This window comes from Aythya marila (genome assembly GCF_965140915.1).
Source record: "Aythya marila genome assembly, chromosome: 3".
In the NCBI taxonomy this organism is placed as follows: domain Eukaryota; kingdom Metazoa; phylum Chordata; class Aves; order Anseriformes; family Anatidae; genus Aythya; species Aythya marila.
Window position 1 is genome coordinate 83,368,568 of NC_139044.1, and position 14,113 is coordinate 83,382,680.

A 14,113-nucleotide genomic window follows, 5' to 3' on the forward strand; every position below is an offset into this window, starting at 1 on the left:
TGAGGCTGAGAAGCACAGCAGGCACCTCTTCTGTTTATACCAGCTCCTACAGCATGCTGGGAAGGTCAGGTTGCCTGCACACATTATGAATAGTGTTGAGGAAAAAAAACTGATCTTGGAAGTAGATGTGTATATTTATTGATATACAAATCTGTAACTGAGCAAGATATTTTTAAGAGGAATAATTTCAGTTCAATACCGTGTCTATCACTTTATCTAACTGTGGTAACTGTCTCACCCATGCTATTATTCTTATCATGTCAGTTACACAAAATTAAGTTGGAGTGTGAAAGACTAAGTGAAAATACTCACAGTGTTATGTACTTTTCAATTCACAGCTGTTAATTTCTAAAGTGGTTTCTTTAATTTAAACAAATCATATATACTTTCTACATACAATAAAACAATAATCTCCCAATACTGAAATGGCTGAAGAAATAAAATGTAAGTATTACAGCCAAAATTACACATTCTTATGATCTCAGCTAGAGAGTATTGTTGGACTAAAGGACTGATTTACTTATTTTCCAACTTCGCTTACATCAAAGTGACTAACAGTCAGAATTGACAATAGGCAGTTAGTCGAACCTCTGCGCTAAACTGAAGTAGTTCATGCTGTCAGCAAAGCACCAGAGAGTCATCCTCCTGTATTTTTTATCCAATTAGTACATGCTTAAACAAATTGGGGAAGAAAAAAGGATTGCAAAGCTATAAAGACTGTGAAGACTTGTGCTTTTGACATAACTTTTCAGTTGTCATTTCAGGACATGTTGATTTTCTGTTTCATTGTGGATTGACTTAGAAGCTTTGGTTTCAAGTTTCTCCCTTGGTCACTTAGTGCAGTTTCTCTGAAGACAGGCAGAAGGGAGTTCACATAGTAAATATTTTTGCAAACTCGCCTTTCCAAGTTTCTCTGACTGTCATAATGGCATACTTCAGGGCCCTTCAGCTATTTTTAAGGAGGCCTGAAAGGACAGAATTTGTGAACCAGAGAAACTCTCTGAGATGGCTTAATGAGGTACAAAAGGGACCTGAGAAAATAGGAACTTTACAACTCCTGATTCAGTGTAGCAGTGGAGAAAAGAGGATCTCCCTAGAGATGTAGCTCCCACTTGGATGAGACAAGGGTGCTCTTTGGCAAGTAGATCCAATGAGAATGCCACTGGATACCACTGCTCATCCTTCCTCTATTCTTCTTCCCATCTTCCCCATACTGGAGGTGGACACCCAGGGGGTGCTGGTACAGTCTACATGGCTTGAACTACAGTCAAACTGCTCTTTAGTGTTCCTCTGTACCTCAGTCCTTCCCTCCTAATGCTCGAGCTAGCAGAGTCAGGATACCTTAAAGCTTAGGGTATGTGCCACAGCCCTGAAACCACAGAGCTACTCCAGCTCAGTTTTCTGGCTCACTTGTACTCACCAGATCCTCAATGTGCCTCTTCCAGCTGTGTGGCAGACCCCACCAGCTGTGTTAACACTTTATGATGTTTTCAGAAGCTCCCAGTTCCAGGGCTGAGGAGTCCTGAGAGAGTGACAGAGATGGAAACTTCTACAATAGATGTTGACTGAAATCAAGACTGCTTTGTTTTTCACAATTATGCTTTAACAGGGATTATAATTATAATAATAATAGTCTAATATTTTTATTAAACTTTTGCATTTCTGAAAGATTAAATCATAACCTCCCTGCACAGAATCTGGTGTTTTACTTTAAAAGGCAGATCAAACATAGTGAACTGTGTCAAGTGATATGTTTCTCTTTGATCCACATGATCTAATGGAACCAGTCTTAGAATACTCTTGAAACCAGCCTTATATACTCTTTAAAGTATACCTTTCAATCAGGTTGACATACAATGCTTTGAATTAATACTAACACATGGGAGATAGTACAAGGAGGGAAGGCTCTTGGCATGAGAAGGAGCATTGTATGTTTGGACAGATACAGAGGTCAGTTTTTTTGGTTCGCTGGGGTGATACTGCATACCCCCTGTGATGTTATGGTCACTGCTAAAGGAGTCACTCCTGCATTGTAGGATCTTTTCATATGTGTCAAGTTGATATTGCAGCTCTCTTGACCTTCCTTTCCATTTTCTGTTCAGGCAACAGCATCATATCTGTTTGTCCTCATGAGGAACAAGGAAAGATAACAAAGATGCAGGTAAGCAGTTATCACATTCTGCTGGAAGGGACCATACTACCAAAAAATAGATCTAGAGAATATGACTATAACATGATTTTTGCTGGATGGACATGTTACTTAGAAGTTGGATTATTGTTTTTTGACAGTTTTTGCTTTGATAGGCATTCCTGGACTCATTGCATGATGTCTAGAATTTCAGCTCCCACTTCTGAAATATAGTATATTATCAGAACAACCTCAAGGATAATCATTCTACTTTACTAAAGAATTTGAGATTTCAAAATCTGACTTCATTTCGAATTGGGTAACAGCCAAATAATTTTAAAATTCTCGGGGAAAAAAAAAAAAGTAAAATAGATTGATCAAAACATTTTAGCTGTAACGTTTACCTTGAATGACTTTTTAATATTTTAACACAAATTTGGTCAACTTTATAATTTCTAAGGAAAAAAAAAGTTTTATTTCACAAACATCTTAATGTTTAAGGCCATTGGAACTATTTTCATTTTTTCTTAATGGAAGTTCACTTAAAGCAAATGTGATTTTGAAAGCATACTATTTCCTCTTATATCTCTGTTAAGATTTCAGTCATTTATTCTCTTTGTTTATTTGCTAGGCCAGCTATGAACTATCACAAAACTTTAAAAAATTATAAGGCTTAGTTGTTTAAATTTGGACAGAAAATGTGCCACAAACTGTTATTAGCTTAGTTGAAGTCTGCCCTCAGATTTGCAGTAGTTCCTGTTTGGCCCTTTCAGGTATGAAAGAACAGGTATAGCAAGAAGCTTCATGCACTACCCTTTTCCTCATTTCTAAAGTGCCCAATTAGATAGGCATTTTCATTAGCTAGTTATGTATGTGTATGCAATGTATGTAATAAAATGCAATGTTGATTTCTGCTGTATATGCACTCCAGACACTAGAAATATATTATAAAGTGTGTGTGCTTTAAACAGAGCATCTAAAGTATCTCGTGCTTAGTATTGGAAATAACCAGATCAAACACTCAAACTTATTCAGGAGGTTCAACTTTTTTTCTGCCTTTTTTTTTTTTTCATTTTTCATTTCCAAGTAGCTAATTTAAGCCATAACTAAAATAATCTTTTACATCTTAAAGTCAAAATTTTCCTGCACACCACAGGGAATATGCAGTGGATCAAGATGCTTTTATTAAAAAAATCAGAGGAAGTGAAGGGATGCAAGGTATCTTGATTCCTAGAAATACAAACACTTTTACAAATGTATATACAACTTTTTGGAACCCTTAAAAATATTTGGCATGCACTTTTTTTTTTTTTTTTTTTTTTTTTTTTGTGCTACATGGACATTTTCCTCATTATCTGAATTTAAAGCTGGTTTGCATCAAACTGATAATCTGCCTCTCTTAGCTGCCTCCAGTAATTTTTTTTCATCGAGTTGTGTGTGGTGTGTGTGCTTAAGAAAACAACGTTAGGTTGTGCTATCTGATCTTAACATGCTGTACTGTTGTGGTGAATTTCTTAATGCACCAGGGTGTCCATCAGGCCCCAGATACAACCACAAAGCCAAGCCAGTGACGCAAATCAGCAGCTGATATAAACAAGTTGACACAAACCAGAAACTAAGCTAGCAGTGAACCTCCGGAGATGCTTCTTTTTTTATTTTATTTTACTTTTTTTTTGTATATTTTTTTTTTCTTTCTCTGTCTCTCTCTTTTTTTTTTTTTTTTTTTTTTTTTAAATAAGGAGAAACATTTCTCAGCAACTGAAATGCTTTTGCATTTCAAGTCATCGCCTCCAACTTCCCAATTAACTGAAATTTTTCTCTGCAATGTGCAATTTTGGGATGAGAAAATGTGACACTTAGTCTGTTTATAAGTACCGTGGACACAGAGACTGTGTGCCCTAGACCTGGCATGTTTGTTTATCATTGAAAGTGCCCTGATGACCTTTTCCTATTTATCTGCCATTTAATAATCCATAGGAATACTTGACAGAAGACACTGTAATGCTTTACTGAACTGCTGTAATTTTTTCTTCATCTCTTCACTATTACGTGATCAGTGGATATAATCACATTTTCTAAAGGTCTTATATTTTACTTATTTCCAGGTTTTGGTTTGTCTTTCAAAGACAAGCAGAACAAGAGATACAACCTGATCCTAAAACTTGACAGTATTTTAAGTTATGGAAGCATCAGATACATAAAGAATCCCCAGTCTATTTCTGACTGACACTCCGTTTTAAATCATGTTGGTTTATTTGATTAACCTTTGCTTACAAACTAGAATAAATGTATTTACAAAAAAGGCTATACATAGATCAAGTAGCTAACTTTCCTTAACAAAAATGCTTTTGAAGAGTAGAAACAGTAGCTGTTACATATGTATTTGCAGGAGAAAATAGTATTTGTCTTTTGCTAGGGAAATACATGTATCACCATACTCATCCTCCTTCTCATCATGCTACAAATCTGTTTCTATTGCAGAGATAACAAATAGGATGTAAAAGCCTTGTTCCTCAGGACATTCATACCATGCATCTAGGCCTGCTAGAAAATACAAGAAGAGTTATCAGTCAGGGCACCTTGAAGCTAATGTTTTCTTTTTAATAGTCCATATAATACCATAACAAGAAATTACTTCCATACATATGTGAAATTGTATGAAGAAATGTACGTGTTATGAAGAGCAGGACATTTTTTGTATCTACAAATAGAGAAATGTCATCTACTGGATATTATAATTAACTGAAGAGTAGATTAGTTAGGAAATGCTAGCAGTTGTTGCAATTATGACCTTTTGCAAAAATGCTTTTAATGCACTTTCCACAAAGCCTAGCTTTCTGACAGAAAGTGGGCTGATAATACAAGATAAGGAAACTGCAGGTCATATGACACTTTTTTTTCTGATTATCTTTTATCCACCAAATAAAATGCAGATAGTATTGCCTGCTAAACTATAGACTATAAAGTAGACTATAGTCTTCTGTCGTTACCATCCCCCATCTCAATGCAGTATAGAAGATGATGTAGAAGGTGATAGGTATTGATAGGTATATGATAGGTATTTTTAGAGGCATGTTGAGAGGTCAGTAGAGTGAAACTGATATTTTTCTTTCCCATCCAACTTATATTGTTTTGTTATCAACTTTAAAACAAAACAAAACAAACAAACAAGGGCCACTATACTTAGTTTTAGGAAAGGTTTCCAGGGATTAAAGTTCAGTTTTGAAGATTATGTATTTAAGTTCCAGAGCCTACTTTATTACTGCCTAGGCACATATTCTACCCACTGCTTATTTCAATGCAGTATTAATGATACACAATGCAGTACCATCTATGTAAAGCATAAAATAAAATTGTTATCCTCCTTATCTTGTTGCTCTCAGCTCTAGATTATACATTTTATTCTCTGTAGAAATACTGCTGCAATTTGGGGAACTACCATACATGTGCAAGGGAACATTTCCATGTGTATGGAGTCAGACAGATGTTGCCAAGCTTCTCTGTCCAATGTAGACAGCATGGGATCACTGGGCTTCGGTCCCTCTCACGCGGATGGGAGGACCATGAAGCTATCTGGATATCAGCATGGTCACACAAGGGTTGGTGCCTGCAGAGAGACAGAGAAAAGTGGGCAAATCTCGTCTTTAAATAAGACAGAAAAGGATTCTTTTCTTCTTCAGTTGCAATGCAGCTCCAAAACTGTGCTGCTTGTACCCTGCTGTTACCATCAGCAGGGCAGTTCTTGTAGACAAGGTTTTCAGTGAGCATCTCAAGTAAAATCCATATTAATGAATGCTGGCAGCCCTGCTATGTGCTGGCTCAGCCCTGTTCTGCACAGTCTCCATGTGCACTCCTTGCAGCTGAAAGGAGAGGTTGTGTGGCCGGTGGACTAACAGAGGGGTGACTGGGTGGGGTATGGAGCACAGGGCAGTTTCTCTGCCACCTCTGTGTTTGATTTTGCCTACAGCAATAAAAAAACTTGAGTGGGCCCAATTTATATCAAAGAGATAGATACATCGTTCATGAAGTTGGTTTTCTCCAACAGCTCTGCTGGAGATGGTGGTTTGAATGTGGAAATCCTCCAGAAAGGAAGACAAAGAAATGACAGCCTAATGCTGAGTTTTAAAAAACACACTTCTGGCAAGTTTCAGGAGATGGGTGGAGGGAAGACTAAAAGGTTATATCTGTGCTATCTTATGACAGTTGCCCTCAAGACAGTATGTTTGGACATATTAACGATGGCAGCCCTGCATATACTATCCTAAATTCAGTAGAGGTATAGGAGGTACTAGAAGTCTTCCTGTATTAACTGGCACAACCAACATACCACCTGCAAGCACCTGTGTAAGGATGTAGACAGGCTTCAGAGTATATCATGCCTTAGGCCATAATTGCAGAGGCAACACTTGGTATTGACTTGTCCAGTGAAGCTCTAAGGCAGGAAGCTTTGGACAGAGAGAAAAACAGACAGTATTTTTATTATAACAAGGACTGGTTCCATTGTGGAGCCAGCCAAGAAAAAGGAAAGCATGCTGCACGGACGACAGATCTCGTGATTTGGAGGAGAAGCCCTTGGCAGAATGTGGGATGGGTTTGGACTGGATTTCTTGTTTCCTGAGAGTCCTATGACCTCACCTGAAAGAATGCCCGAAATTTATTTTAAACCAGGCAGATGCATGCAAACAATGCCTCAGTCCTGCATGTTCTTCAGGGATGACTTGTAATCCCTGAGCCCCCAGAGGGTGAAGGGAGGATGGGAGTAGAGTCAGCCCTTGTCTGGAAGGCCCAGGAAAACAGACCTGGGGGCCATTAGAAAATCTATATACAGGAAACACCGTAGAGCAGGCAGGGAAAGCCTGCTATAGCAGCCTGCCTCAGCAGCCTGCTGGGGCCAGGGAAAATATGACAGCTTGCAGGCCTAGTGTGGTTATGTCTAAATACAGTCTGAATGGTCTCTAGCTGGAAAGGCCTTATCGGGACTGTCTGATGGGATTTGTTACAGGCCGCAATGCACTCTGCTGCGGTCTTGCACCAGGGTCAGTATTATGATGACAAATGAAGCTATTAAAATGGGAGCCTGTAACAGTGTTATAAAAAGGCTTTTACAGTTGTATTTTTATCTAGTACTTTTACAAAATGAGAGAAAAAAGTATGTCGTAAAAATCTGAATGCATGCTTGTGGAGTGAAAACAATGTCAGACATGAACATGAACAAGAGAGAAATGAAAGAAGTGGACCAGTAAGAGGGTACAGAGAAGAGGAAAGGTACTAAAGGGAAACAGAGGCAAATATTTTGGATATCTAATTTGAAAGTCATCCAGAGTTTATATTTTTCTAAATCTGGTCAAAAATATCTGAAACTGTGAACCCTAAAACCTCAAGGTAGAAGTGTTTAGATGCCTTCTTGTAATCCATACTTGTTAGAACTTCCGGGGAATACAAGTTGCTGTAGAACAACCTTTCTGCTGTATTGACTTTGCTTGTTCTATGAAATATATAATAATTGATTTAAATTTAGGGTGAATAATCATTAGATTTAAGACAAGTTTAGATAAAAAGTTGTGAGATAATTATATATTTGCTTATCTTCTCTCACAATACAAACCCTAGGCTATGCTAATGGAATTTTAAGATAATACATTTAAAATAGATTTAAAATAATTACACAATTGATATTTAATATGTGAAATGGATCTTCCACAGGACAGAAGAGTCTAGAAATAATGAGGATTCAATATGAGATGAGAGTATTGCCCCCAAAAAACACAAACCCAAACTAGATGAGATTTAGAAAGTTAAGAACAGATATAATTTTGTACTTCATTATAATCTTTAACTGAATCTGTAGTACATCTACTGAGATCTACTGCAAATATGATAGTAATCACAGATCCTAGTCTGACCACCCTCTCTGATTCAGTTTTTCAGTTCCTGTGTTTTATGTTCCTCCTCTAGAACATCTCAATGGCTGAAAAAAAATAATAAAATTCAAATTGCTTGAACATTGGGCACGATGACAAAGCTCTTAAAATCTTTCAGGAGCTACCCCAGCTAAAGTTTGTATGTACCTGGCAGGGCTGTACATCCTTAGCTATTCTTTTTCTTCCAGAGGGATGTAGACAGGACAGAAGCTTTTGCAGGTACTTGCTACTTCCCCATAGTTGTCCACAGCTTCTTTAGTCAGTGATTCAAGCTCAGCTTAGTCTTTTTCTCAGATACATGCAATTCTCTTAAGAACTAGCCTGGCTGCTTTTGTCAGAGATTTCATGTTCATATTTTAGCCTTGGAACTCAGTTTAACTGAGCTGCTGTAAGAAATCCAGTCTCTAGCATAGCTGCAATCAGGCAGCAATGCAGTTCCCTAGAATACTACAGGTATCTGTAGTCCACATGAAAACTGTACGATATATATAGTATCATGTTACAGCCAGTCTCAAATATTGCAGTTCCTATAAAGAGCCAGCAGCATGTGGATGAGGGTGGTCTAGAGAATAATGCATTCTTGGATTTCCAAAAAACTTTTCACAAAGGCCTTCACAATGATTTCTGGAGACCAAACTTTTGCTGGAGAAAATAAAAAAATATCTTTTCAAGGATAAATTACTGGTTAAAAGATGGGTAAGTTCTCACAGTGGTGGGAGGTTTCCATTGGAGTCTCATGAGGTTATGTGCTGGGAAATGTGCTGTTCAGCTATTCATAAGGAGGCGGAAAAAAGTGGTGGAACAAGGATATGAGGAAATTTTCCAATAATCAAAAATTGTTCAGGATGGCCAAAACTGGGGCTAGCTACAAATGGATTTTGTAATTTTTACTAACTGGGTAAAAAGAGTCTTGAGTCTTAGAATACTGATAATGTAAAGGGAGGGTGAGGGAATGATATTTAATTATGTCTACAAAGCAATGGACTTTAAATGAGTTGTGAGCTGTTACTTTTAGGGAAAGACATCTTATACTCTCTGGGTAGGCCTTTGAAAACATCAGCTGACACATTACCAGTCAAAAACGTGAAAAGAATGAGGAAAGGAAGAGAGAAAAATAAACAGTGTCATTACACCACTAAATAATCCAGGATATGCCCACATATTGAATATTAAGTGCAGTTCTGGTTGCCTAGTTCCAGAAAGTAAATATTAAAATATAAAGAAGTATGGGGAAAAAAATGGTCAGGAGTATGGCACAGGGGGAATTAATAGATTATGAAAGACCCTTTTGGTGTGGAAAAAGAGCAGAGATAGTCTGAAAGTCAAAAGCATAATAAAATCATAGAGAAGGTAAGGAATGATTATGCAATTCATAACACAGGAACCGTAAAAGCAGCTTAAAAGCAAAACAAAGGAAGTACTTTTCGACACAGTGCATAATTAAATTGTTGGATTCATTGTCCCAAGATTTTGAGGCCAAAAGTATGATGGTTTTCAAAATGAAGTTAAAACAAACAAGCAACTACAAAAAGAAACAAACACAACATACGATATATTCACGTTGCCAGATTGACAGTAAACATAATGGCCCAGATATGCCTTCCGTCTAAGGCATGTAAGACACTCTGTATGCTCTACTTTTGTACTCTATCTCCAAGCATCTGCTCTTGGCTGTCATCAGCATTACTTTTAGGACCAGTGTAGCCATTCTGTGTGCGTACTCACTTGTTGTTCATCAAAATTGAAAACTTTTGGGTTTGACTCTTAAAACATGTTATCAACAATTTCAAAACTACAGTTCAGAGTGGCTGAGGTTTTGTGTACTTAGTGTTAAATCTTGAAGGATTATACTCATCAGAAAAAGTGACCAGCACCCTGTAAAAATCCAGTCCCTTTAAGCTATCACAAAGACAGGAACCTTTGTTTGAAAATACTTGCTTTCATCTGTTTGTTAAAGGAGGTTTTAAATGTAGAGATCCCTGCTTAGAGTTGGCAAGGTTTCCAATTCAATATTTATCAAGAGTTAATTCTTTTTGTAGAGATGTCAGACAAACAGTATTGTTTCACCTCATATTTATGGGTGTCTTCAAATGATGAGGCTACTACATTCTGCTATGCTTTTTGTATCCCACTTAGGCCAATTTCAGAAGATTTTCAGGCTCAGATGGATTTGTGTAATCATCCTAATTTGAGCTGGAGATCTTCAGAAAACAGGCATTCTCATGAGACTGCTGGTATTTCCTGTTTCTCATCAGAGCTGAAATACAGTAGCAGTGGAAGAGATTTTCTCTCATACTGTATGGTATCTGTGTTTCTGGCTGAAGCCAGGGAGTGCCAGGGTGCATAGAAATGAAAGAAAACAAAGCAACTTTTGTGTAATCTTTTCAAACTCCAGAAAATATTCATATTTGGCTTGAGTTCTGACAGCAGCAGTTCACTCTTCCCTAGTGTTGTGATATATTTTTGTTCAGAAATAAACACTGATATGCCATTTTTTTTAATTTACATACATGCTTTTTGTAATTTTTTTTTTTTCTTTAAAGGTCTGATGTATGCATTTTACATTTTAAAGAAATAAGTATTGTACAATGGTACCCAACAAACTATCCAAACTAACCATGAAGTTAGGACTAAGTTAGGACATTTTAGGACTAAGAAAAGAATACTTGTCTAGTATCTCTTAATGAGATACGTAGTAAATTACAGCAGGATCTTGCTGTTTTTCTTGACAACTATCTAGTGATTGCTTTTATAAAATTTACAGTTCTGGATGAAGTTAATATATATGTAGGTTGCAAACCCAAAAGGTCAGACATCAACTTCAGACAGTTACAAAGCAAACAAGTTAGAACCAGGACAGAAGACTTCTATTGACATAGAGGATTATAACAACACAGAGTGATGACATTGTGTATGTGTCCTCCCAGTATGAATGTGGTCATTTTATATAAATTTTAAAAATTCACATAAAAGTTGGTGGTACTCTCTTTTTGTAAAGTTGTATATTTTAATGTTATGTTTGTACGTGTAGATATTATTTATATATATGTGATATAACACAATAAAATGCAAGTGTATATATATATATGTGTGTTTGTATAAGAAATGCTGAGGAGTAGATAGTTTGAGCTTTTTAGATTTCATGTGTATTCCAGCAGCATCAGGCTTTGGCTGTTATTTTCACCCTGCTGATCACATGATTTTGTTGTGGTGAATGTTTGCGTAAGTGAGGTTTTTCTTGTGGATTTCCTGCAGATACTGGGGAGCAGCAGATTACGTGCAGGTAGCAAGACAGTTTACTATTCCGGATGTTAAGACATGCGGACTGCTTCTGAAAAGTTTTTTTAAAATATTCCTCTTCTGGTATATTAGAGGAAAACCTAATGTGAGTGCCCCAAACACAGTACCTAATTATCCTGTCTGTGGTGTGTTGCTATGCTGTAAAGCCATTTCCTGTGAATAAACCAGTAACAGAATCAAACTGATACCACTGCTGCTAATTGGAGAAATTTTAGAAACTCCACTCAAACTCTTTTCCTGAAGAAAAATTTAGTGATACATATATATATATAAATATATATACACACATATATATGCACATCCCCAAACATACGCGTCCCCAATTTTCTAATAGCTTTCAGTAGTGTTACAAGATGAGATTTTTTTTCCACTTTGTGTCTACAATTGTTACTGGGAAGATTTTCAAATTGGTGTGAAGCAGATTCTTCCCAATCACAGCAGAGTTGTCAGACAGAAAAGGAAAGTTTGTCATACTTAGCAAAGCTATGCTTGGTTTTGAAAATGGTAAAAAAAAATTCTGGCTCATAGAAGCTAATTCAATGAGGGAAGTAAGGTTACAAGGATTGCTTAGTGAATCTAGGGAGCTTTGAGACACTTCATGACCTGGAAGTAGTACCAACCTTGTTTTAAGCTATTTCCTTGGTAAACACAGAATCTGCAGTGGCCCAGGTTAGGTCTGTCTGCAACGTAACCTTTTTCAGTCCATTTCTCCTGGTGAATTCAGAACACCAAATCAGCATCCTGGATGCTTCTACAGCACTTCTGAGAATGAAGTGCATCAAAATGAGATTCAAAACTTGAAGCACCTGGAGAATCTGGCTGCCTAAAATCAACCGGCAGCTGCCTTAAACTAACGATATGGTGGAAATGCTAGAAAGGAAGCTGCTGAGGGTAGACACACATCTTGAATGTTTCCCCTTTCTGAAGCCCAGAGATGATCTGCTCTGAACTTTAAAAATTATTTCTTTACTTAGGTGAAAAACTCAGAGAGCATTTCTAAACTCTGGGTTAAAAAACAGTCTCTAAGTTCAAAAACAGCTTGGCAGGGCTCCTTCCATTAAGTTATATCTGGAGACACACGTGGTGGTTCCCATCTTTTGTAAAATAGGTTACTACTCATAGCATTTGCTCTCAAAGTACAAGAGTTTGGTCAGTAACTTTCTCTGATTAAAGGCTTTTAGACCCACAACTTTCACCACCCATAATAAGATCCTAATCAGAGACTAGAGAATATTAAAGGAGAGATAACATTTTTCATTGTATTAATTGAAAGTATACAGGAATTCAAGAATTATTTGGTCAGGAAGAAAATCTCTGACAAATCAGGAATCTTTGGAAGATAATCTATGAGGAATCAGGAATCTCTTGTATTTTACTACTTACTACCTTTTTCTAGGAGAAAAATCTCATGGTCTTTAATCCCTGTTTTAAGCATCATTCTTGAGTTTCATGTGGAGGAATTATTTAGTAAAACACAAAAGCAATCTGAGGTGGTGTTTGGGGTGGTTCTAAATGGAAGACGATAAGGTGAGTGTCCTGGCTTATAGGATATAGTATAGAAAACCACTTTGCTACCGCATTTATAGGGGTCTCAAAGTTTCAGGTGTATTTTATGAATTTATTTCACTGAGATATGGATGATTCTCATCATCCTCAGAAGTACACGGAGGACCCTAATAGAAAACATGAAAAGGGGAGTGTGTCTGATTTAAACGCTTGATACATAATGCATCTAAGTCTGAGGTGCACATTAGGCACCTGAGCTGTCTGCTGCATCTGGCCCACAAAGCTATTTCGACTTGTACTTTTATTTATCTATTTATTTATTTTCCTTCAGGGTCTGTTCAGTTCTACCTCTTTTCTTTTCATTTCTGATGGAATACGGCAAAGACTTAAGAAAATCCTTAGATCTGTGAACACAATTCAAGTCATTGTTTGAAATCAAAGATGTGCATATGGTCCTGCAGAACTAGGCCTCAACACTGTAATGATTTTACTTCATTACTTCAAAATTATCAGTTAGAGTATGTGCTGTTGGTTAAGTTGCTGTATCAACATATCATGACTGATATTTTTTACAAGATATTATTTTAAAATTTTCTCAACCCTGATCAATAGTTCTAGCCTAGAGATTGCGGTTTTAAACACATATATCCTGGGATACATGCATAGATAGATTACTCCTTCATTTCTAATGTTCCTTACCATGAGTTTTATGGGAAGAAGCCTTACAATGATCTTCTGAAATGATTCTCCAGTGTTCTTCCATCTGAGTTTATGTCTGGTGCTAGTAAGAAAGGTTGCAACATCTATCTAGACTGCATCAGCTAGTCTTAAAATCTCCTCAGTGTGTAAGGGTTTGCTTTTTATGCCGTGCCTGCGCTCTTCACCCCTCCTCTTTGTAGACATCCAAAGAGAGACTGGCCATCATAGGAGGTAATACTAATCCAAGCATGTGGGCAAAGCCAAATGTGGTTCCTAGAGGAAAATACAGGTGTTTGTATATGTTGAAGACAGTAATTAGACAAGACCAGATGAGGGAATTCTTTAAGTGTGGGCAGTGGGTTTTGTGCATTTATGTGGGAAAGAGAGAATTGGAGTGAAAAAGGCCAACGCAGAGAGGGAAGAAAAAATATCAAGTCACTGGTGAAACTAAAAACACAGGATGAGTGATATTTTTAGTATTTTTAGAAGAGTTTTCTCCAAGATCATCAGTTTGCAGCATAAGAAAAACCTTGGTAAGGTCAGCAAGCTGTACCCACAC